This window comes from Micromys minutus, assembly GCF_963924665.1.
Source record: "Micromys minutus genome assembly, chromosome: X".
Lineage (NCBI taxonomy): Eukaryota > Metazoa > Chordata > Mammalia > Rodentia > Muridae > Micromys > Micromys minutus.
The window spans coordinates 124,248,823-124,273,563 of NC_137970.1; the positions used below are offsets into that span (position 1 = coordinate 124,248,823).

The 24,741-nt window shown below is 40.5% G+C and overlaps 1 protein-coding gene across 1 annotated transcript in view; it reads left to right on the forward strand.

The window, feature by feature from the left end:
• The first annotated feature begins 5,154 nt into the window (after window positions 1-5,154).
• The window catches only part of MTM1 (myotubularin 1), a 108,120-nt gene continuing 88,533 nt past the window's right edge, over window positions 5,155-24,741 (forward strand). The window contains exon 1 of the mRNA XM_080911050.1: window positions 5,155-5,202. The gene's annotated coding sequence lies outside the window, so the exon portion shown is untranslated. The remainder of the gene's footprint in view (window positions 5,203-24,741) is intronic.

Consider the following 24,741-nt stretch of genomic DNA (forward strand, 5'->3'; position numbering starts at 1 on the left):
GGCGCAATCTCAAGACTTTGTTTCTGAAGAGACAGGAAACCTCTGTCCTAGACTGAGCCTTGAAAAGTAGGTTCATATTAGAGACGAAAGCACAGAAAACATTGTCACTGAGTCTGATTTTTGCTCTCCCTCCCTGGCCCACCTACTTGGGATCAAACTCAGGCTCTCAGGCTCTGTGGTAAGCACCAGGAGCCACTTTGTCAGCCGTACTTTGTTTTGACTACTGTAGCTATGCAATATGTTTTGAAATCAAGACTATTGTTTTGGATTTTTAAAATCTATTGATGACTATATGAATTCTGTGATGGGATTTTCTATTTCTGGAAGACATTCTCTAGACTTTGATAAGGATTGCAAGATGGATCACTTCAAGTAATATAGACATGTTAACAGAATGGAACCCTCTGATCCATGAGCCTGTGGCATTTTTTTTTCACACATTTGTGCCTTTAAACGTTTCTGTCAGTGTTAGCACAGTGTACTTACGGTTTTCTGTATATGTTGTGTTGCTTTATTAACTTTAACCCACTAAATTCAGATTCAGTGACTGCTCACTGACGGTTTTGTATGTTTTATTTTTCCAGTTATTGTTATGTATGAGTGGTGGAATAGTCGTGCCGCCATAAAACAGTAAGACTAACAGAGAAAGCTCTTTTAATAATCTGTTTTGTGTAAAGCACATGTGACTGTTTTTCTTCACAGGGCTTACTTTGCTGCATGAGGTAGTGCATACCTGTAACTCCTGCACTTTGGGAGACTGAGACAGGAAGATTTCAGGTTCAAACCCAGGGTCCAGAACATATCAAGGCCCTGTCTCACAAACCCAAGGGCTGAGGCTGGAGCGCTAGCACTGTTGTATTTTATCAACAGCACTGAGGACCAAAAGAGAAACAAAACAGACACGGAGAGTAAGAAACCCTTGGGACTTTGGCTTTGATTTGTAGCTGAGCTTCAGGGTAATTTTTTTTTACATGCTGCTTTCTGAGCTAGATCTCAGAATCATGTCCCCCCACACCCACCCTGCACTGTGAGCACCCAAACTAGTGATGTTTTCTGGGAAACAGTGTGGTGTCATAATCCTATGACCATGGATCCAGGGGAACAAAGAACTTAGATTTGTCTCTGTGTGAATATTTTTCACACTCCATTATTTGTTTTAAACCTTCATTCAGCACCTTGGAAGATAGAACTTACTGGCTCGTCAGGCCTCCATAAAAAGGCCCCAGCTCAACCCCGAGTTCTGTAAGAAAATCTGGAGTGAGAGAACCAGCATTAAGTAGCTCATCTACATGTGAGACATACCTGCAGCCCTTCTCTATGCTCATGGTGCAGCATATCCTTGCTAAGTGTGTAGGGCAAGTTTCTCTATCCCTTGTTCTTCCAGGCTTCCTTATCACCATAACATGTTAGGCTACAGTTTCTACACTGAAATTGACCAATATAGGCCATGTTCATAGTTGGACTTTGGGTAACTGTACACAGTTTCATAATTACCATCACAATAAAGTACATTTTGATTATTCTATAAACTTTCCTGCTGCTACTTTGGACTCAGTTCTCTCCCATTCCTTTGGTGTGACCCCAGGCAACTCTATCTGACTTCTATCATCATAGTTTTGTCTTTTCCAGACTGCAGTATAAGGTATTGGGTATTTTGAGCACTTGCCAAGCATGCCAAAATTCTGAATTTTATTCTCAGTATTATAAAGACAAACTATAATATAAATGGAATAGCATAATATTCAGTAATGTGTATATAGTTTATTTCTTATAACATGGCATTTTGTGATTTATTTGTTTTGTAGTATGTATTATAGAGTTCTTTCTTTCTATTGCTGAGTTTATACCAGTATGTGTATATATAACCATCAATTTAGCCATTCATTAGTAATGGGGATTTCAACATTTATAATTTTGTTAATGTTTTTAGCTAGTATAAAAAATGGGTTTCAGTATAGAGACAAGGTCTCATATAGTCAAGTCTGGCTTCATACTCTTTATGTAGCACATGCCTGTAATCTTAGTAGAGGAATGTTCTCACTTGATAGATGAAAAATGAAACTTTACAGAGCAGTATTTGCACAAATGAACTAGGATTTGAACCCTGGTCCTTTGATGTCCAGCTCTCTCGAATTACTCCTTCACAATTATCCTGGTACCTTGGAAACACCACCTTCTTGAAATATTTATATTTAGCCTGGATATACAAGGGTGCAACAATCAACCCTCAATTGTGTTCTAGGACGTCCTCCCCCCAGAGGAAGCCAGTTAGTGTTTCTGAGAGGCAAAATAGATTTCCTACAGCCATCAGCTTTCCTAGAAAATGGTCGGGATTCCAAGTCCATCCTTATAGGGCCCTATGTCTCACAGGGACATTTTTCCTCAGTCTTTCTTTAGCCTTACCCTTCCTTCACAAGGATGTCTCTTTCTGTATGCCACCTTTTCCCATCCTGGCCCAGAAAGGTCAGGGACTGTAAAAAGGAAGATGAAATCCCAGACTCTTTTACAGGACCCTCCTGGCTCTGCATACTCCATCCCCTACCTTCAGTGAACATAGTAATATCCAGAAGTCCCAGCAAAAGCAAAAATTTCAAGGAGTCTGGTTGGTGGCGGGGAACACAAAAGTACACTAGGCATAAAATGGGCACCTCTGAAAAGCTGTCGAAGAAGTAACCTCATGTCACAGCCATTACCTCTGTGACAGGAACTGATAGTCCACCCATCTTCCCATAAAGTGCCTGCCTCGGGATAAATATGTGTATATCTGAATGTAAAGTTTAGGGAAACTTGAAGAATAGTTTACACACACACACACACACACACACACACACACACACACACACACACTGGACTTGGTGAATAATACAGTTGTCTCACTGAGGGCTCAGTGGTAACTCCTCTATAACACACAACACTCATAACTTTGAAATTGTCAAATCTGTGTGTTTCTAGGATCTCAGTCAAACTGTTGGGCAGGCATGGCAGGGGCCACTATGCCTATTTCCTAGCCTAGGCTAGGCTAGAGTTTGACCCAGATGGACTCTGGAGAAATCTCTAGTGAGGATCTCCTTAGGATAATTCAGACTACTACCTGTAGCCTCTCTATCCCGACTTCTAGCTTGAGCAGAAGGTTTTAGACTCATTCTTGGACACTTAAAGTATGCTTAATGTATACATGTCCCAGAGCAAAATGCTGCTTTCCCTCCTCCCATCTTTATTTTTCTCTACTCCTCTGGCCTCAAGATTGACAGACATTGAGAATCCAGTTATTCCACAGGCACCAGGGAGCCTCTTCAGCATGCAAATTTAATGAGGATGCTTTGAAATACAGCACAAATGTGAACGTAATTCAAAGAACTTCGCAGTCTGGGGAGGGGAGCTGGCAGAGTAGACATTCAAGCAGATGATGACATGAGCACAATGAAAAGGAAACAAGTGCTAATCTGCCCTCTGTCCGGAAGTTTGACCAGACTAGAAGAAATGTAGAAAGGGCTAGAAGAAACACACTGGAATATCCAGAGAATAGAAGGATCCCTGTCAACTTGGAGGGACGAGAGAGAAATAGACTGGGAGAAGTGACTAAAGAATGAATTGGGTTCACAGAGGTCTTGTCATTTCAGAACTCTCTCTGTCTCTGTCTCTGTCTCTGTCTGTCTCTGTCTCTCTCTCTCCCTCCCTCCCTCCCCCCCCTCTCTCTCTCTCTCTCTCACACACACACACACACACACACACACACACACACACACACACATCCTCCTCATAATCACTGAGGAATATAGATCCCGGGATCCCACACTAGATGCTTGAAACCATAAATGGTACCAAGTATGCAAGAATCTAGACAGATGTAAAATAAACAATACAAGTCATGAACTAAGCACGTTGAGAAGGTAATAACAACAGCTAGCAATAAAATTGTGCTATTCTTGGATTTTCTAGGCCATTACTAAATGGAAGGTTACTGGAGCATAAATCCTGAAGTACCACTACAATCAATCGGACAACTTAGGCAGCAAGCAGCCAAGTAGAAAGTATATAGACAACACAAATGTCCTAGAAAAGAGATGATTCACATCTCACCCAGGATGGAGTTGGGAAATAACATATTTCGTCACTTCAAAATAGTATGAAATTTGAATCTTATGAATTGTTTATTTCTGGAATTTTCCATTTAATACTTTTGGACCACAGTTCAACAGTAGATAACGGAAACTATGGAAGGTGAAGCTAAAAATGGGTGGGGTATTTAGTAATGATATTTGAATATGTATGCATATTTGAATGATATTAGGCAAAAGAGTTGCTTTTAGATGAATTTAGAACCAATCAATAAAAGAAGAATGATCAAAGTGAAGCAATCCGTTTGCCCAAACTTCTCATGTATAATATCAAACACAAAACTAAGCGACATTATTGCGCATGCTCTCCTAGGAGTCAGAGTGTGTTTATTTGACCAAGCATGGAGCTGTCTTCTTAAATTTGCACCAGCTCCCTGCTTTCATTTTCCATTTACTGTTTCAATGGTCATCTGACCCAGATCACAAAAAGCAGAAGAAATTTTGACCTGTTTCTTTTTACTGGTTCAGTAGTGTTCTTGTGAAGGTCCTAGCACAGCGTGAGATACATCATAGCTATACTGTAGTCTTATGAGTTGCAGATATTACACCAGAATCAATTATATTTTTCAACTTTACCCAGCCAATAATAATAAACTTTGTAACATCTGCTGCAATTTAATCTAGAATAGTTTTCCTTCTATATTTCTCCTTTTTTTTTAGACAGACGTACTGAGTCAGTAAGAAAGTACTGAGACTAAACTTCCCTGAGCCTAGCACTGACTCCAATTTTCTTACATGGATGGTGCCTAGCATCTCTGCCCTACCCATTTCCAGCACCATGTTGCCAACTACAATTCCCAGATGCCTCTATGCTCCGGACCTGGCAAACAGGGTTTCCCAGCAGTCTTACTGGCAAAGAGCTACAAGAGGCTACTTAGGTCACCCAGCACTTTCCGCCCACTCACACATCACGTGTTCAGATCCTGCCAATCAGAACTGGGAGGAGAGAAGGCAACTGTGGCCTGGAGTCCTGGAGGGCTCAGAGGCGGGGCAAGCGTGGAGGGGGCGGGGCGAGCGGGGCGGGGGCGGAGCGGAGCTCCGGAGCTGAGCAGCCTGGCAACTGCGGTGGCTCTCTGAGCTTGAGGTGGGTTCGCTTTCTTGGCTGCCTTGCTAGGAGCCGGGCATTGTGGGGACCCAGGATGGGAAGGTCTGGAGGAAGAAATAGGGACTCCCTGAGCGGGCTGGTTGCGAGGAGCCTGGCTACCCCCGCGGGGGTGGGGGTGGGGTTCGCTGTAGTGCCTCTGCTGTCCCTGCAAGGCAGGGTTGAGGCCCGGGGAGCGGCGGGCAGGTGCCTCCCTCTGGCTTCCACTGTTCTCCTTGTCCTAGGTCCCCAGGTGGTGGCTAGCGATGATTGGAACAGGGATAGGGAGGGCTAAGGGTCGTAGAAAGCATTGCCTGCACTTTGCTTCCCTGTCTAAGGTTGTCCAGTGCGCGGGACAGCCGCCCTAAAGCGACTGCTCCTTGCCCTGGCTCTGCTCACGGGGCGGACACCCGCTGCATCCCCGGTGGCCTCGCCAAGTGGTGGCACCCTGGCACTGGCCATGAACCCTTCTTCGTCGCTCTTGCCCAGTGTTTTCTGTGTCATACTCAGGGGGTGGGGGCGGGTATCTGCTTTTGCAACAGTTGAGAGAAGATCAGAAAAGGAACGGGTAGTTCCCCCCATACCCAGTCGGAAGTATGAACAGTCCCTAAGAAGCGCTCTTGGCTAGGTTGCCTCCCTTAACTGTCTTTTGAGCTCAGGAAGTGAAAACTAATTTTAGTATTTGCCTAAGCAAAAATAAAGTACCTCCCCTGTGAAAAATATATTACAGGTTTGATGGACACGTTTGGGATATAAGACAAGCAGGTTGTAGCTGGTTTCTAAGCCAGATGTTTGCCAGAGTGGAGTTAGAGCCTTTCAGAACTGACCTGACATTTATGTAGTAGTTCAGTTATTTCCTGAATGGGGGAACTGAGGCCCAGGAAAGATTAAATGTGACACGGGCGTCAAGCAACCTCATGACAAAACTGATGTGACAGGTTGTCTCTAGGGGTTTCTTGGTGTCTGTCAAGTCTGGATTCCTCTTAGCACAGTTCATTTTTGTTCATTGTGAAGTATCCACCTTAAGTACTGAGACTGAACATGAAGTTTTACTACAGTTCAAGCTATTTTGGGCTCCACCCCCCCACAAAAAAACCTGGAAGTTTACTAGCCAACCTTTCATTCAGCACATATCCTAGGAAGGATCTGTGTATTTGTCAGATTTGACTACAGAGGACTTGAGGCCATTTTACAGCATCATATCGAGTTTTAGGAGATTGAAACTGGTGGCTCTGTCTGAAGCAGTGGGACAGGTTTCTGAAGTGTTCGAAAGTAGCTATCAATTCTGTGGGATTATAATGACTCTCATTATATGATTGGTCTCCTTACGTTAAAGTCCTAATTTATATCTCTAGTCATCAGAGGTTCCATTCACTCATTAAACATGGCCTATGGTGTACCTAGAGTTTCTGGCCTATGTACTAGGAAGACAAGAAGGAAACACATCATTAAGGCATTATGGAGCTGATAGAGAGGGTGTCAGGCATAAAGAAAAAAAGCAATGTTGTGTTTACTAGCAGAGGTGAGTTGTAAAATAATAAATGTTCAAAGCGTACAGTAAGACAAGCTTCACAATTGAGAGTACCTTTGCGGTCACTTTGAATTTCTTATTTTTGATAGTTCTTACTCCAATAAAACATACACATTGGAACCAAAATATATCTGAGTCTAAGAAATTCACTCTATGGAGTCATCATTTCTCCTGTCAGTGCATGTAGGGATTTTAAACAGTGCTGGTTTGCAGATGAATGTCTGTTTTCCTTGTTAGATAGATCACTGTAAAGCCAGAAGTCTCTGGTAAAGTCAGGATCGCCGGTGATTTCTGGCCACAGTCTACTGGACTTTCAGCCTACCGTACACAAGGGTTTCTATTCGTTCCTTCAGGCTTGTACTGTGAACCTGTTATCTGAAATGACATCTCTCTGTGCCTGGTTTGTGGAGATACTAGTTCACTTTGAAATAGTTCCATAGTAAAGGAACAAGTGCCCTCAGTGATGAAATGGCATTGCAAGAAGTCACTGGGAAAGCCATCTGTCCAGTATCACTCCTTTTAATAGTCCTGATGTTCAGTGTTTTCAAAACAATCTTTATGACTTCTGAAAATGACTAATGTTGCAAATAATACTGTAATATTGCTTCAAGTGAGAAGACAATAAATAAAATGTACTTGCTTTAGAAACCATTGAAAATACGTAGCTCTAGCTTTTCTTGAGGGCTCAAATATAAAGAAAAAAGCAGAGACTCTTTGGGGCTCCTGGATTGACATTTTTAACCAGTGGCCAAGTGATTACAAAGCCTAGTTTCTAGTTATTTCTAAAGATTATCCAACTTTACAATAGCATAAAGAGTGTCATTTATTTTTCTTTATTCCCATTCTGTTAATGACCTCTTACAAGTTCTAATTTCCTCATTTCCTGGTTTCTAGTTCATTTGTTCCTCTTTGGCAGATCTCGGAGGGACAAGGACTATCATTTGTCTAGAAGGTATGAACTCAGGATTGAGCCATCAGGAAGCCACAGTGGATGTATCCAAGCTGCTCACTTTTATGACTCAGTTTCTCAAAGGGTTGGTAGAAGGGTCAAGTTAGTCTTCTACATTTCATGCTTTACACAGTTTTGCACTCAGTAAGCATTCTGTTCTGTTGTTTTGAAAGAGGACCTCACTGTACAGCCCAGTCTAGCCTCAAACTTAAGACAGTTTTTCTGCCTCAGCCTCCTGGGATTACATGTGCGCCACCACACCTAGCTTTGAACAGTTTTTGTGGGAAAAAAATGAAAAAGCAGTGTTCTTATAAACCATTGTAAATCCAGAAAGATAGTTTTCTAGACTCCTCTCTGCTTTCCAGTGCTGGTATGAACCTTTAATTTCAGATGAGAGAGGCAGTCCATAGGTCTTGAAGTACTAAAATCCCTTTGCCATGTGGAATGAAGGCTCACTTGGAGTCATATTCAGCTTGGTACCACAAAAAGTAACAGAGCAGGAGGGGATCTTCCAACTCCAGTGCTTTGTAGTTAGAAGATAGTCTTAAATTGGCAATACTTGTAGAACCTTTTTCTATACCTAATACCACAGCAGTCTCATTCCCTTTAAGAATGTGGAAGCATCTCTTTGGAGCACTGACATCATACAAGACTGATTTCTTGGTATTTCTGCCCAAGAACCAAGGAATGGTAAATGAGCCTGTTGTACTTGTGAGCTAGTGAGAAGCTTGTTGAATTTGGATTCCAGATACAGAGTCGACTCAGCTTCCAGTTTTTCTTAACTGTGTGACTCTGGACACATTATATTAACCTCCTTGCTGGTAGTTCGGCTTGGAAGATGGAGGTAATAAAACCTGCCCTGCCAAACTTCCAAAGACCTAAGGGGTCTCAAATGTGCATTAGAACCCTTTGTATACTATGCCGCAGTATTATTATTGTACTAAAGTGTTTCATAAACTATTGCTATTTGGAGAACTAGTGTAAGAGGGCACATTGCCTACCTGTTCTTGCCTATCCCCTGCCCTGGAGCTGTGGGTATAGCCTCTGTCTCACCTCCCCTCTTTTGCAACTCTGGTTTCTAATAGACCTGGAACATTGATATCCATTCCATTTATTCCACTTCATTCATTCCAAACTGTAGCAGTGTGTAGCCAATAATTAAATAGCAATACCAAGGTGACTCTTGTGTCATGAAGTTTTCTTTATCTCTAATCCAGAGTGTGTAAGCACCGAGGCTTTCCTTTTCCAGGTCTAGGCCACTCAGTAGGACTAGAGTAGATGCTCATAGTTCCTTGTGATGTAAAAAACCTTCATGATCTGGTGAAGATCTGAAGATGGAATTATTCTCCATATCACTGTCCTCCACCATCTGTAATGACAGGGTCTGAGTTCCCTTTGCATGACCTTGGATTTGTTTCTCAGTATCTCAAGATAACTCTACAAGAAACTTCGGCATATCTTAAACTTCTAATAGTTTAGTATTGTGGTTTCATAGCTGGACTTGACAAGTAACTCCTGCGTGTTGTAACATTTTTTTTCCAACTAGGAAGGAGGTGCCAAGGTCTCAGTTGGTTTATGCAATGTGTATGAAACTTAACCTGCCCAGAGCTCATAGTAGGTATTTTGTAAACATTGTTGGCTTGAATCAGAGGAGTGGCAACTTAAGAGTTGTTTGAGCATGTTGGTTTGAATCATTCTGCTGTATGCCCACAGACCATGTTCCTTACATGTTAAGAAGTAGAGCCTATGCCTAGCCCTTCTGTCCAGGTTCTGACAATGGATCAATAGAGAAGTCTGAATATAGTGTTGGAAGAGATTGCATGCATTGCTTTGCCACCCCGTTCTTCCTAGTTTCTTGATTTTTGGATTCTGACATTCGTACAGGCTCATTTTTGCTTTGTTTGCAAGTATATTTGGGACAGGAAAGAGCTAGTGGAAGTTGAAGTGTAATAATTAAAAATAGGAATAAAACTATCTTGCTTGTAAGACCTTTAGTTCTCATCCCACTGTAAAAACTTGTAGTGGTGCCCATTCTTTAGCTTGCAATAATGGTTAGATTTTGATGTCACATCCTTGACCTTTTGGTGGGAAGGAAGCACTTTGTTTCCAAAGCCTCTACTTGAATGCACTTAGCCAACAGTCTTCCCTTCCTCTTTGTGGGTGTGACTGGGACAGAGGTGAGTTATAAAGACACTCCTAGCATTGGGTGGTGGTGCTTTAAATTCCCTTTGGTGGCCTGTAAATTTCTTTATGGCCCTGAGATTGCTTAGGTGAGGATTTAGAATAACGAGGACTTTACTTGAGTTCAGTATTGCCAAGAAGTGATCCCAGCCATTTTATTCTTCTCAGGACTGTGGCTATACATCAGTGACCCCCTGGCTCTGACTCCTATTGTACCTCCTAGTTAATGCTGTTCAAGCGTAACAACCTGCAGAAGTTTGCTTTTGACTTCAGGGAGACCTCAGGCTATGTGACTAGCTACAAGAATGTCATTTAGAGTTTCCTGGTTCTGTGATGTTCCTTGTTCAGGACAATGTGTGGGTATGTGAGAAAGCATGTGTCCCACCCACTGTCAAATATCCTCTACCTTTAGGTTTCTTGCCAAAAGAAAGTTTGGTGGTTTTTTAAGTGGAGGATGATGGCTTCTTGTTTTTCAGTCTTTCAGCTAAGATCAAGTGTAAGTGGGAGGCTGAGACTTGCCCAGCAGGACATTCCTTTCTTCCTATTATCAAGTCTAATCATTTATATAGAGAATCCCATCGTTTCCTTGTCATCAAACAATTTTCCTTTTTTTAAAAAGATTGTCTGGATGCCCTTAGTTCTCAGCAGCTGCTCCTGAGAGCTTGTAACAAGTGTAGAATCGCAGGTCAGCTAAGAACCCTTCAGAATCTGCATTTTCTGGAGTTTCCTAAGTGCATATATGTAAATGAAAAAAAAAAAAAAAAAAAAAAAAAAAAAAAAAAAAAAAAAAAAAAAAAAACCTGATCACATCCTGGCTTCCCAAACCTTTGAAACAACACTAACTAATATTGTACTAGATTGAAAAAGTAAACAGGAAAATGTTTTGTAACCAATTATATGTAGAATGCAAGTATATGTAAAATATTGTTATTTACATATACTTACCATAATAATGAAGCATCACCCATTTTGTACTAGACTTGGAAATCATTTGTGTGTTTTTCTTATAGGACATCTCTAGTACAACCAGCCACATGGTGTCAGTCCCTACAGTGTAGGACAGTAGGGCATTGAGAGATGAGTTGGCTTTCAGTACCCAACCGGCTGCCTCTGTACTAACTTACATTAATGTTAGGAATAAGTTCTGCCAAGCCTTTAGCCCACTGCTGTTACATAATGTCTTCTTTGAGGATAAAATTATTAATATAAGTGCCAAGTTTCTTTCTCAAAGGTTAGGTCAACAGTGAGCTTTGAGGCAGTAGCATCAAGATCTTAATCAATGGTTGTGATTTCAGGGAAGGGTTTACAACTGTGGTACTCACCTGACTGGCGTCGCTTTGTATTACTGTTAAGAAAGCAGTGGTGGGTGTGGTGGTACACATCTATAATCTCAGTGTTTCTGTTTGAAGCAGGTTTCAGGCTATCCTGACCTTTATAGTGAGGTCTTGTCTCCAATAAATAAATGAGGAAAGGAAGAAAGAGATGGTGGAGGGAGGATAAAACATGCTCTTGTGGAATGCATGGCTTCTGGTTGTGTGTATGAAAGTGTCTTTTCCCTAGTTCTTCAGAGAGGGTGCCACCCCCAGAAATAGGAATTTCCTTACTTTAGGAATACTGCAGACTGGTGGTTTGCTAGGTTGGTTGCTCATTAGAACCACCTGGGGCATTTTAAATACCTGCTGCCTGAGCCCCACCCACAGACCTCCAGCGTTAATTAATCTGAGGTGAGACCTGCCTGGGCCTTTTTGAAAAGTCATTTTGTGGTAGCAGAATTATGCAGCTCCACGGAGAACACCCATTTTAGGATCCATCACTTCTCCAACTCCACGGTACGGAGTCACCTGGACTTTCAGGGCCAGCACAGGTTCTGCCTCAGTGGGTGTCGGATGAGGCAAGGAGTACAGTACAGTCTTCTCATTTTCAGCCAACTCCTGGACCATTCCCAGGCTGCTGTGCGGGTTGTACTTTGATTATCCAGCAGTACCAAAATCACCTGAGGGGGTTTTGCAGAGGTACAAGTTCCCTGGCTCTGTTCCTGGAGCTTCTGATTCAGCAGGTCTGGGCCAGAGCCCAAGATCCATGTTTGAGAATTGTCCTTTGCAACATTTTATCATCAAGGATTGGGCTTATCTTCAGTTTCTTGCAGATGTGTTGCGGTAAAAATGTAAAAGGGTTCTGTTGCTACCGGTCCTGCAGTCTTACTCCACAGGAGCTCTCACTCTGGGAGCTTCTCCAGTGTGGAGCCAAGTGAAATCCCCTAGGTGGTTAGTTACCAAACCTTGCACACACACATCACATTCCTTGAGGCCCCGCCCTCGATCTGTACACTCCAACTGCCTCTCAGCCATTGCTTTCACACACTATCTTCCACAGCCTGGTAAAAACTTGACTCAACAATCAATAACTTATCAAACAGATTTATATGTTAAATTCTCAATCTACAATCCATCCACACAATAAGCTTACAACCAGTTGACAAAGATATAAACTGCCCACCTAGATAAGATAAATTGACCTATGAAAACCCATCCCTAGAAAGTATACATATCTACCCATGGCTACTCAGCCACAAAGAGGAGATGGGTCATCCTCAGCTTCCATTTTCAATCTCCTGCTTTCTCCCCTTCCGCCTTACCAAAACTTTGTCCCCACCCCACTCTCTACTATCTAATCATATATCGCCTTGACATCAACCTACACAGATGTGCTGTTAACACCCATTGGGGGTTATAAACAAAAGTTGAATTTTAACCAACCCCTTTTGAGTCTTGATAATGAGACTCCACAGCCTTCTTTTACTTTGTTGTTGTGGTAGGCTATTTTAAGATATTTCCTGGTCAAATTGCAGCATGAGCTGATTTGTGCTGTTGAGACAGACCCAATGTGCACATGCTCTTGCCTACTGCTGCATTTGATATGTAGTATTTTGGTATCTCACTGAGTTTTATCTTCAGTTTTTGTCTAGTTTAATACCATGATTGACAGTGCTAGTCTTATACAGTGAGTTGGGATATTCCCTTTCTGTCTTTGCTGGAAGCCTATAAGGTTGGAGCATATTACTTCCCTGGATGTTAATAGATCTGGGCCTAGAAGGTTTTCAACTGTTTTTATGTTTGCCTTTCTGCCCCTCCTCCTTTATGTCATCATCTCATTTAGGCCAGCCAGGTATATAGCAGAGTTGGCCTTCTCTAGATCATCCACATTCCAAGTGCTGGGACAACAGGTGTATGCCACCACACCTAGCTTTGCCTTTTTCTTGGTTAGTTTATTACCATGTTTATCAGTTGTGATGATAGGGCTGTTTGGTGGTTTCAAAACATAGTTTCATCAGTAATATGTTCTAGCATATTTTAATTTCCATGTTTGTCTGTGAGGTTTCTAAATGTAGATTTTTAGAATCTGAAAATATGTTTGCCAGCAATTTTCAATACCACTTTCTAACCTCACAACTGTAGAATTCAGGGTGGATCCGAGCAGTTCTTTGATACCCAGGTACTAAATTTCTCTCTGGCCTTGATGGTTGGCTGCTTTGTTGTGCTGTTTATACTCATCGATGTTGTGTGTGTCAGTGAGTAACTCCTGACTTTTATACCAAGTGGCAGTTCACTAATTGATAGTCATTCAAGCTACTCAGTTTGGAGCCAAACTACAACCAGTCATTGCAACATTGCATGGGCTCATGTTTTCATTTGATTTGTGGAAACACTGTACTTTGGAAAGATGTTGTCGGTTTTCTACAAATGCACGTTCTGATTGTGTGTGTGTGTGTGTGTGTGTGTGTGTGTGTGGTTTTATTTTATTTTAATTTTTTGAGGCAAGTATCACTGGCTGGCCTGGAACTCACTTTGTAGATCAGGTCACCATCAATGGGAGAAGAGGCCCTTGGTTCTATGAAGGCTCAATGCTCTAGTGTAAGGGAATGTCAGGATGGGGAGGTGGGAAGGAGTGGTGGGTGGGTTGGGGAGCACCTCATAGAGGCAGGGTAAGAGGGTCGAATAGGGGTTTCTGGAGGGAAAACTGGGAAAGGGGATAACATTTGAAATGTAAATATGTAAAATATCCAATAAAAATGTACTTCATTATGCCTAGCTTACAAATAGAGTTTTCTTTCTTCCTTCTATGTTATATCTACCATTTTCTTGCCTAGTTAAAATCTCTAAAAATTGTAACTGTATATGGCTATTCATTTTTGTTGTTTCAAAGCTTTCCATTTTTATCATTGCTGTATCAGCTGCAGGCTTCTAGAGGTAGCAGTCCTAATTTGCTGGACAAATCGTGATTTGTTGTTTATTTTGTTTGTAGAAACCATGTTTCAGGAAGATTATAGAGATAGCCTAACTGACTGTATTCCAACACTCATGCCCATTTCTTAACCATGACACCCCAACTTCTGTTCTTAGTGTCAATAACAGAATTTACATCTGGAACCTGGGAATTCTTTTTATTGCTCTGAAAAGCTGCCCTTATTGCTTGTTCAAAGGGCATAGGAGTTGTCATATTCAATGGGTATCTTTGTTCTTGAACTGGAATTTCTTCATCCTGTCATTTCCATTCTGTTAATAGAGGTTTTAGTTCCTCTTCATCTTCTTCCCTTTTTGCTATTTCTTGCCTTTTCCTTGGATGATATTTCTTTTTACATCCATGAGACCTTCTCTTCTAATGATGTCAGGGTCTAGACATGTTTGGCCCATTAACTTTGTTCTGTAACAGGAATGTATGGTGGCTTGTGTTTATGCCTGATAACTGCCCAAGTAGGAAATGACTGCTCTTCCTTCTCTCTGGGTCACTGTAAGCCTTTCTCTTTGTGACTTTCCAAAGACCTTAATTAAGTCCAGTCATTGGGGATTCCCTTTTGGATATTCTTTTAGTGTGGTAAGCTGCCTGCTGGGCAAGTGACTACTCCTACTTCTGCATTTTGCTAGCCTCCAAGGTAAACTTGCTCTTATAAATTAGGACTATTTCAATGGGTCAAGCCCAGAATTTTCACCAGTTAGGAGATGCCAAGCTCCATTCTCTGTGCCTCCTATGCAGGAGTGTCAGGAAGAACCAATTCACAATTTTCTGCCTGTTCTGGAACTATTCATTTGAATTAACTTCACAAACTCGGGCACATTTAAAAAAGTATCTTCAGTATCTATATTTGAGTGAGGATGCAGCATTCAGTTCTAGACCAAAATCACTATGAGACACATTTATTTATTAAATATAGTGGGCACTGGTGTTGCGTGAGCATTGTTTTTGGTTTAAAAGTGAGATACAGGTAAGTTTTATAATGTGACATCTTGTGTAGCTTTAACCTCTGAAGGCAATTTTGTTTTAAGCCAAGGTCTCATCATCTATCTGGCCTTGGATTTGCTAGATACACAAGGTTGGCCTGCAAATCACAGCTACCTTTCTGTCTCAGACCCTCTAAAGGCAATTTCAAAAGATAATTTCTTTAAAGGAAGTACTTGGAATACTTCATTTGGCTCCATATGCTCTGAGCCACACTACTTCATAGATGCACCTTGTGGGATATTCATTCTGTTTGTGTCCATCAGTCCACAACGACTGTTAGAACACAAAGTGGTACTGCAGTGGGCAAATATGGGGAATATTTTTGAGTGCCACATAGATTTGGTAGAGGGACTCTCCATTTGTTTACTTCTCTTTAAAATCAAGGCTAACCTTTTTTTTTTTTTTTTTTTTTTTGGAATCTCCTTCTAATAATATATTACATGTCCAAACAGAAAGTATTATGTTCTTATTTTCATTTGATCATCTATTGAAAAATGGTTAGTGGTTCAGAGGGCTATGGTGCCTCAAGCTGAGCTCTCTAATCTTTTGTGGACAAAGTTGTTCTTGTTTATGCTTGTCAATTGTCATATGAAGTTACTAGTGTTACTTGACAAAATACTGTGGGTGGTGGAAATTGAATGACTTACAATGTGGTTAGAACAGTGGCCGATAGTGTGGCAGTCAGAAAAGTGAAGACTGATCAATGCCCATAGCAGATGGATAGCTTTTGCTTCAGTCATACTGTCACCTTTGTTATTGTCTTTATTCTCATATGATCATCACTTTCTCACACTTCACTGACATACAACTTGTATTTACCAACTGTCTCCCAGTTGACTCTGCAAAGACATACTCAAGGTTGTTGTTATTGTTTTAAAGATATTTTACATATGTGGATGTTTTGCCTGTATGCATGTTTGAATGCCACTAAGCCTGGTGCCCATGAGGCCAGAAGAGAGCATCAGATCCCTGAGACTGGAATTACAGATGGTTGGGAGCTACTATGTGGGTACCTAGAATCAAACCCAGGCCCTCAGCAGATAGTAATATGTAACAGAAACACACACACACACACACACACACACACACACACACACACAGCCATCTCTCTAGTCTCTCAAGTTATTTTTTAATCTCCCATTGTCGTGCCTAGTATCTATTTTTACTCTTTTTGAACTCTTTGGAAACAAAATTAAGTAATTATATATGCTAAATAATGTCTCAGAAATAATCACGTTGATGTCATTTCTTTATCTTAAGTATTTATATCAATTTAATAACTTAATAGATTGCTTATAGTTGGGGGAGCTAAACTATTCTGAAGGCAACCATTTGCTGACATGTTCATTTTGTAAATTGTTAAATTACTTGGGTGATGTCCTGTCTGTGTTGTATGCTCTTTTCAAAGAAGTCTTAACATGCAGTACTTCAGAATGTGGCCTTACATGTAAATAGTGCCATTAGAGATGTAGTTAAAGATGGAAATAGATTAGAAGGAAGCCCCTTCATGTAGCAAGAAGGGTGCCATTACAGGAGAAAACTGTAACAAAGTAGATATACTTCCACAAGGTAGTGACTAGTAAGGACTCTAGCTACCACTTGTTGCTAGCTAGACTCTTCAAGTGCATGTGTCTTAGCTGACACCATCAGAACTGGAGAGAATCCCTAGTTGTTATCCATTTACTTTGTAGTACTTGGTTGTACCAACCTAGAAGAGGAATAAATTACCTAAATGTCTGGACTAGTGTTGGCAAACCTGAGATTATGTTGTCTACTAAAACAAACAATCTAAACACCTGTTTCTAGTTGTGGTATGGCTCAGCCTTGGCACACACTTAATTCCTCTGGCTGGAATACAGACATACCTTTAGTAAACACGTTTAATACCAAACAATGAAGGTAAAGTTAGTTTGTAGAAGGAAGCACCATGTCTGAAGGTGATGTTTAGCTGAGTGGCAGACAAAGTGATGAATGTGAGAGAGATTTGACAGAACAGGGCACACCCAACTCTCAGAAGAGGGAGGAAAGAGAGGTACTTAAGGAAGAGCAGCACAGGAAAGAGAGGAGGAGGTCGTTTTCCCAGACAGTTTGACAGAGGCAGGTTGCAAAGAGAGAACAAACTAGACACAGGTGAAGATAGAAGGAGACAGAAGACTAGAACAGATTGCCAAAGTTAGTTTGAAGCCAAGCAGAGCAATTCAGGAGAGGCTGAGAGAGAGAAGCCAGATTGGATCAGTCAGTTTAGAGAATAGTTTGAGCCAAAACAGCTGAGTTGATCCAGCCACTTAGAGTTGAGCAAGAGTGAGCCTATTCAGCAGTAAGTCTCAGTGGCTGAAAACATCCTAGGCCTAGATTACATTGTATGGAGGCTAGGAGCTTCCAGGACTAGGCCTAGGTTAGCAGACACAAGAATAAGCCTTAGAGAGGACAATTAAATCAGTTGAATGGAAATTACTGTTAAATACTATATATCTTCTCAGTATAATTTGATTTTTAAACAAATTTTCTGCTAGATTAGAAAAAAGTATAGGAAAACCTGGCTCAAAAATGCCATTGCAGTTCTTACACTTGCATGTCAGGTATAGGAAGGAATGCTTTGAACGTCACTATTTGTAACAATGAAACATAGAAGCCAGTCAAAGGTCTGTGGAGAGAATACTATTACAATTTGGCAGCAGAAATGAATAAAGTACAGGAATATATATAGTGTTCCTGATGCTCACAGCAACCTGTGTGAGAAAAACAATGAGCAGAAGTTTGTGGACTCATTCCATTTTCACAAAAGCCCAGAAACACATGAAAACCAGCATAGTCTTTGCCAATATATGCAAGATTATAAAGCTATGTACTGCAACTAGAAACATACAAATCCATCCTAGTGCTTTTAATGGCTGAAGTGGAACTTCTCCAAAGTCATGGAAATTTTGAAGGGTGATGCTCTTTACTGCATAATGTGTGCCAGTAACAGAAAACATATCCCTTGTCTTTAGGAAGGAAGCTCTACTAATCTAACAGGAGATCAAAAGGTCACTGTGGGGTATAGTTCAGTGTGTGATGTGAAATAATAGCAACAAGTCCAATATATAAAGAAGCTGAGTGTGCACATTTGTGAGATGTGTGCACATGAGTGAGATGTGTGCTGTGTGAGAGAAGCCCCAGTGCAGCTCTTGATTTCCTCCTTTCAGGAAAGTACCTGGAGGAACTGGTTTCAATTCAATTCCCCCCCAAAGCCCCTTTCTCTCATTTGTTTCTAGAAATTGCACATGGGCTTTAAAGCACCTTGCTGTCTGTCTTCCCTGTGCCATTACTTCCCAGTCTCTGGGCTTTTCTCTGGGAGTCCCTTAGCCTGCACCTGAGAAGGTTCACAGAATATAAGGAAATGTAATTAAATGTAAGGGAAATATTATAAAGTGGCTTTGTCTATTACCATATTAGTTATAACTCTTTACTTGTTTTTACTCCTTAGCAACTGCCATTTGACCTTTTTACTTAAAATATTTCTTATATATATGAATTTAACATGTGTTTTTGGAGAATAGTTCTCACTACAGAAAATAATTCAACCGAAGATTTTGTTTTGTTGTGGAGAGATTAGCTGGGTCCAGGAGTCTCAGAATTGGCAGGTGGATGGTAACTTGATCTTGCTCCTATTTTAAAACTTTGTTTACTGTCAAGTATTTGACTGTTACAAGATGCATTGGTAATACTAATGGTTGGCTTCAATGTCTGCCCTATTACTACATTGCCTTTGTCCATTAAAAAAGTTACAGTTCTTAACTTTTTAATAGTTTGCTTGCCAAACCAGTTTCAGCTTATGATATCTAAAATTACTCTTTTCTATGGCTACCAGTTGGTGTTACTAAAGCCAATCAACTGTGCTGAAGATGTGTTATTTGTCATGAGAAGACCAAGAAATAGAAGAAATGGATCTACCCAAAGTCTGTCACTGGCTGCTGGGGAAAATGACTCAGGCTGCCTTTTTAGGTGCCTCTGAATTGGTTTTAGCCAAAGATCATTGGAACATTTAAGACTATAAAAATAGATGTATCTTTGAGCTAAATTCTTAGATATGATAAGAAGAGTGAGTTTCAAAATGGAAACCTACTTTACACTTTCTGTAATCTTGTCAAACCAGGTAACTTAGTTCTGAGATCCGAAGCAGCCAAGATAAACAAATGTAACACATATGAGTACGGTACATTTGGATAATTAGCCACTTGCTGAGATTAGATTATCACGTAAGAGCCATCATCTTCACCAGAGTATCTATGACTACTCAGAATTGGGCTCACTGATTATTGACATTGCCTCATTGAAGGGTAAGGGGACAGTCATTGGATTCTCACCTTACCTCAACCATCCTCTTCTGTATCCCAGCTAGTTTTACATATTGTAATTACAAATGGCTTCCTGGTCAGGAGGTGCTGGAGCATAGAGGGTGGCAGGTTAACCGAAGGGGCCATATAGCTGTGGAGAAGTTGTGACCCATGAGAGAGTGACACTTTGTAGTGAAGCAGTTGCATTGAGATCACTTGTGCTCCAAGTGATCCTTACCTATACCCTGTAAAGAAACTGAAGTCACAGGTTGGATTTTATCAACTTGAACTTTGGTTTGTTGTTGGTGCTCTAGGAGGAGTGAGTAGACATTTGTTTGAGTCTCCTTGGGGCAGAGTTTCCCTCCATATCTAGTTTGAGGAATGCCCTAAGAATCATGGAAAGCCTCTAGGTGGAGGTGGGAGCTGGCATACTGTGCCAGCTGTGATCTCCTTTTCATGCCCTCCTCCCCTTCAGCCAGGACTATTTCAGGACTGTAACTACTGAGTCACAGACTTGGGATTGCAAGCTCAAATACTCCTTTTCAACCATGTCATACCATGGTGAAGTTGGGCATAGTGGCGTCTTTGACAAACTGAAAGATAGGGTTAATTTATTTTGCAGTTTAAAAGAACATAGTTATTATTTGTTTTGGCTGCAGAAAGTTCATTTGGAAAGAATTATATAGTTTAAAGTAGGAGGTAAGTGAAATAGTCTTATGTCACGGTTACAGTGCTACATTGCCAAGTTGCAATGAGATTTATGGCTTACATACTATCTGGACTCCACAAGAACAGTTTGCCATCCCTGGTCAAAGGAAAATAGATAAAAAAAATGAAACTTCTACTGTTTCATATCATACTTTATTTTCATTCGAGTTGGGGTAGCCTTCTCCCAAGTAAGCAAATATAGTTTATAAATTGTTAGTTACAATGGGCTCAAAATGGCTGGAATATTGAACAGTTCTATCGTGTCTAGCTAGTAGTTTTACTGAGAACATTATGAAATCTGTTTTTATTTTCTTGTCTCCTAAATGGCTGACTTAGTGTCCAAGTGCTTGATGCTTCCTGAGAGGCCAGGTTACAAATGAGGGAGAGGAGTTTGAATGAAAAGTTCACTATTACAAATCCCAACCTTTTATTTTGTTTCTAGACCATAGTTAGGGATGGACTAGAGAAATGAAAGAAACCAGCAGAGAGATGGAGGAGGGTGTGGTCAGGGAACAGATGAAAACAAAGTATATAATGACATGTTAAGATGCCATGACTAAACCCACTGCTTTGTATGCTGATCTAAAGCAATGATACAGAGATGGCTCAGTGCTTGTGTAAGTGTAAGTTTCATTCCCCAAACCCATGTTAAAAAGGCAGGTGCAGTAGCATTCACTTGTAATATTAGCACCATAGAGGTAGAAGTGGTGGATCCCTGGGAGTTGCCTAACATACTAGGCCAGCTCCAGGCCATTGAGAGATCCTGTCTCAAAATACACACACACACACACACACACACCACCACCACCACCACCACCACCACCACCAACAACAACAACAACAACAACAACAAACAAACAAACAAGGTAAATAGTTCACAAGAAATAACACTTAAGGTTATCTTCTGTTTTCCATACACATGTATACACAGGGACACACAAGATAGGGATAAGGATTATGTTTAGATTGATGCCATCCACAATTCTCATCTTAAGCTAGCAAAGAGATTTTGCAGTTTGCTTTGTAACAAAGGGTATTTGGGTCTAATAATATTGTGCACCACTGCCTGAATGTCTTGATCGTTTTCAAAAGAGACTACCAAGCAAAGACAATTGTCTTCAAAAGGAATTCTAAACTCAGGCTACCTGTTCACGGCTCCTTGTTGGCTGGCAGGCTTTAGAAGATTGGATAGTCTGCACAGCCTCAGTGGGACTGGTGGGGGGAAGTTTCTCTGAATTCATTTAAATACCAAGGCAAAGCAATAAATCCCATTAGGGAAGATCAAAGGAGAAAAGCATCTATACTCCAGGTGTTTTTGCATAATCTGTAAACTTTTAAAATAGTTTCTTGGTCTGGCAAAAGGATGTGTGGGTGCCTTGAATCTTCTGTTTTGTGGGAGATCCTATAGAAGAGGAAAAACTGTCTCAGTTCTCTGGTGCAAATTGTTTCAGAGTAGTATAAGTTAACACTCTAGTTTTGTTGGCTAGAGTATTGTGCAGGGAATACCTGATGAGCCAGAAGCTTTGTTGTACCATTTTATTAATTTTAATAAGCTTTCATGGATTCCTGGATTAAGAGAAGTAGTGTCAAGATCCTTGCCCAGTTAATTCATTGAACACATAACATATTAAGTACTTATTAGGTGCTGGTCACTGCTGCAGGTGCTATAAAAATGCAGGAGAGGGACTCTTGCCAGGAGAGCTCTAACCCTTGAGGAGAAATGAGACAGAAATGGGGAGAGAGGAAGACCTACCAGGTTTGTCTTGAATTTCAAGAGAGACAGTGAAAGCTATGTTGCACTTAAAACTAAATTTTATTCAATAAAATATCATCTTTATGTTGTCTTATTTGGGGGGGTAGAGGCCTCAAGACTAGTGAGTACTGTTCTCTTTACCCGTATTTTCTTTTTACTGAGATAATAATCGGTCATACAGAGCACTTAGTTTGCTTGAGAGACTCACTCCAGGAACTGATCTTAATCCCTTCTATTCCCTGTATGTTCTGTAACTTCTTATACAAATATTTATTATTTTTATTTATGTGTATGTATATACAACTGCATGAGTTTATGTGTGCCATATTTGTGTAGGTGCCCACAGAGGCTAGAGGGCAGCTGAACCCTTGGAACTGGTTGTAAGTTGTCTTGGGTGGATACTAGGACTAGAACCTGGGTCCTTTGCAAGAACAGTCAGTGTTCTTAACCCCTAAACAATCTCTTCAGCCCTGCCCACCCCAAGACTTTTTTTAAAAAAAATAAAAGGGATTAAAATTTGATTGCTTGGGTTTGGAAGCAAAATACTTTGTAAATCTCGTGAGTGGATGTTTCTATAAATGCTCCTTGGGTACTTGGTCTGCTCAGGGAATTTTTCACAGTGACACACACATTGCTTCCTGTTGCAGTCATTGTAGGCAGGTGCAGTTTTAAAGTTTATAATTAAGTCACCAGTAGCCAAATAGTGTCCATGTAATAGCTTGCTTTCTCCCTAGTATTCCTAAGGCAAGGGCCGATTCATAGAATTGATTGTGTTGACCACAGTGAATAATTAGCCTTTCATAATTAAAATATTGATAATTATCAACAGATATATATATATACACACTATATATATGTATATATATATATATATATATATATATATATATATATATATATATATATATATAGAGAGAGAGAGAGAGAGAGAGAGAGAGAGAGAGAGAGGTTCTTCTCTTAAATTAACTCATTTTGCCCAGTAGTGATAAAGGAATAGCATATCTTCATAAAATTCAGAAAACCTGCCCAAGTTCAAATAGTTCCTCAGTTGCAGAGTTGGATTTGAATGGCACCAGCTCCAAAATCTAGCTCTTAGTGTCTCAATGCTATAGCTACCACATTTGACACAGGAGTTCACTGATAAAATTTTAAAGCCAGGCTTATGATGGAACTGACCCTTATCATCATCCAGGCCCTCGAATCTCTGAGGATTGTGTTTCATCCCATTTTTAACAGTAACAGTGTCTACTGTAATTCCCAAAGAGAGGGCTTTAGACATAAACACTACTTTATATGATGCTGTGTATACGAAGGGGCTAGAATGGCAGTGCCGTAGAGATATGAAGCAGTCTATCTGGTCAAAGGGCTTCAACATTAGAAATGATGACTGATGGATATGAGGCTTCGATTGGAAGTGAAGGAAATATTCAGAAATTATGATGATATCACAATTTGAGACCAAGACCTTTAATATTTTTTTAATTTATTCTTTTGTTTCGCTTTGAGGATTTTTTGGTTTTTGTTTGCTTGCTTATTTGTTTTTGGTGTGTCTCTGGGGAGTGAACCCAGCAGATCCTTAGGCATTCTGGGTCACATCATACCATTACTGTGTGTGTGTGTGTGTGTGTGTGTGTGTGTGTGTGTGTGTGTGTATTTTCAGTGTGCTGTAGCTCAGGCTGGCCTTGAATCTTTCTGCCTCTACCAAGTGCTAGGATTACAGGAGTCTACTACCACCTTTGGCTTTGGCTTTATTCTTTGTGTTTTTTGAACAAATGCTGTATAATCAGGCAGGTTTACAGTGAGTAAGCTATATAGCCTTGGGTTTGTAATATCTTTATTGACTTAGAAATAGGACATTTAGTTTGAAAACTGACCTGTTAGATATTCAGGCATCTTATCACTAAACCCTATTTTTTTTAGTTACTGAAGGACCTCTCCTGTCCACTTAGATAATACTGTATGGTTAGAAGAATAGTTTTAGGGCAGATGCATCTGATCTGCCCTTTCTAATTCATCTTCCCCATTCTGCTTTCATGTCTAAGAACAATATTGTGTGCTACATGAACATAAGGTTAGAGGAGTTTCAAAGCACAGTGTAAAATTTTGTGTGAATTTAATTCACTTGGCAGTTACTCATGGATATTTTTAAAAGTTAAACTTTAATTCCTTTTATATTAGGCCACCACCTAATTCACTTTTTCTTTCTTTCTCTTTTTTCTTTGACACATTTTTTTTTTATTTTCCCTTACACTTCATTTCTTCTTCTTTCCTTCCTTTGGGTCTCACAGTGTTGCCCATGCTGGTGTCTGACTACTGGACTAAACAGGCCCTGCTACCTCTGCCTCCCCGGTTGCTGGTCATGTGGTGTGTGTCACCAGTCTGGGTTAATGTTCATCTTTAAGCTTAAATGATAGCTCCTAGTTCCAGTGTTGTGGAATTTGGTAAATCAGTCTTGAAGTAATCCTCATCATGATGTCTCATGATAGTGTATATTTTCCACACAATCACTCATTAACTCATAAGAGTGTTACTAATATCATTGTGTGCCAGGAGACAGCCATGAGCCAAATGGACACAAGCTGACTGTTGTGGGAGCATCCTGACAATCCTAATTGTGTATATATCTCCCCTCTTCATCCTGGTGGTTTTCTTTTTATGCTTTTTGTTTACTTCTCTCAGGCCATTCTTAAGGCCAGCTCTGTGAAGAGATGTCAGGATGAGTTGGTATGCTCCATGCTGTGCTTGTCATGGAATGCCTGGTTTTTGGGTTTTTTTTTTTGTTATTGTTGTTAGTGTGTGCATGTGTTTATGAGTTGATATTATGCAA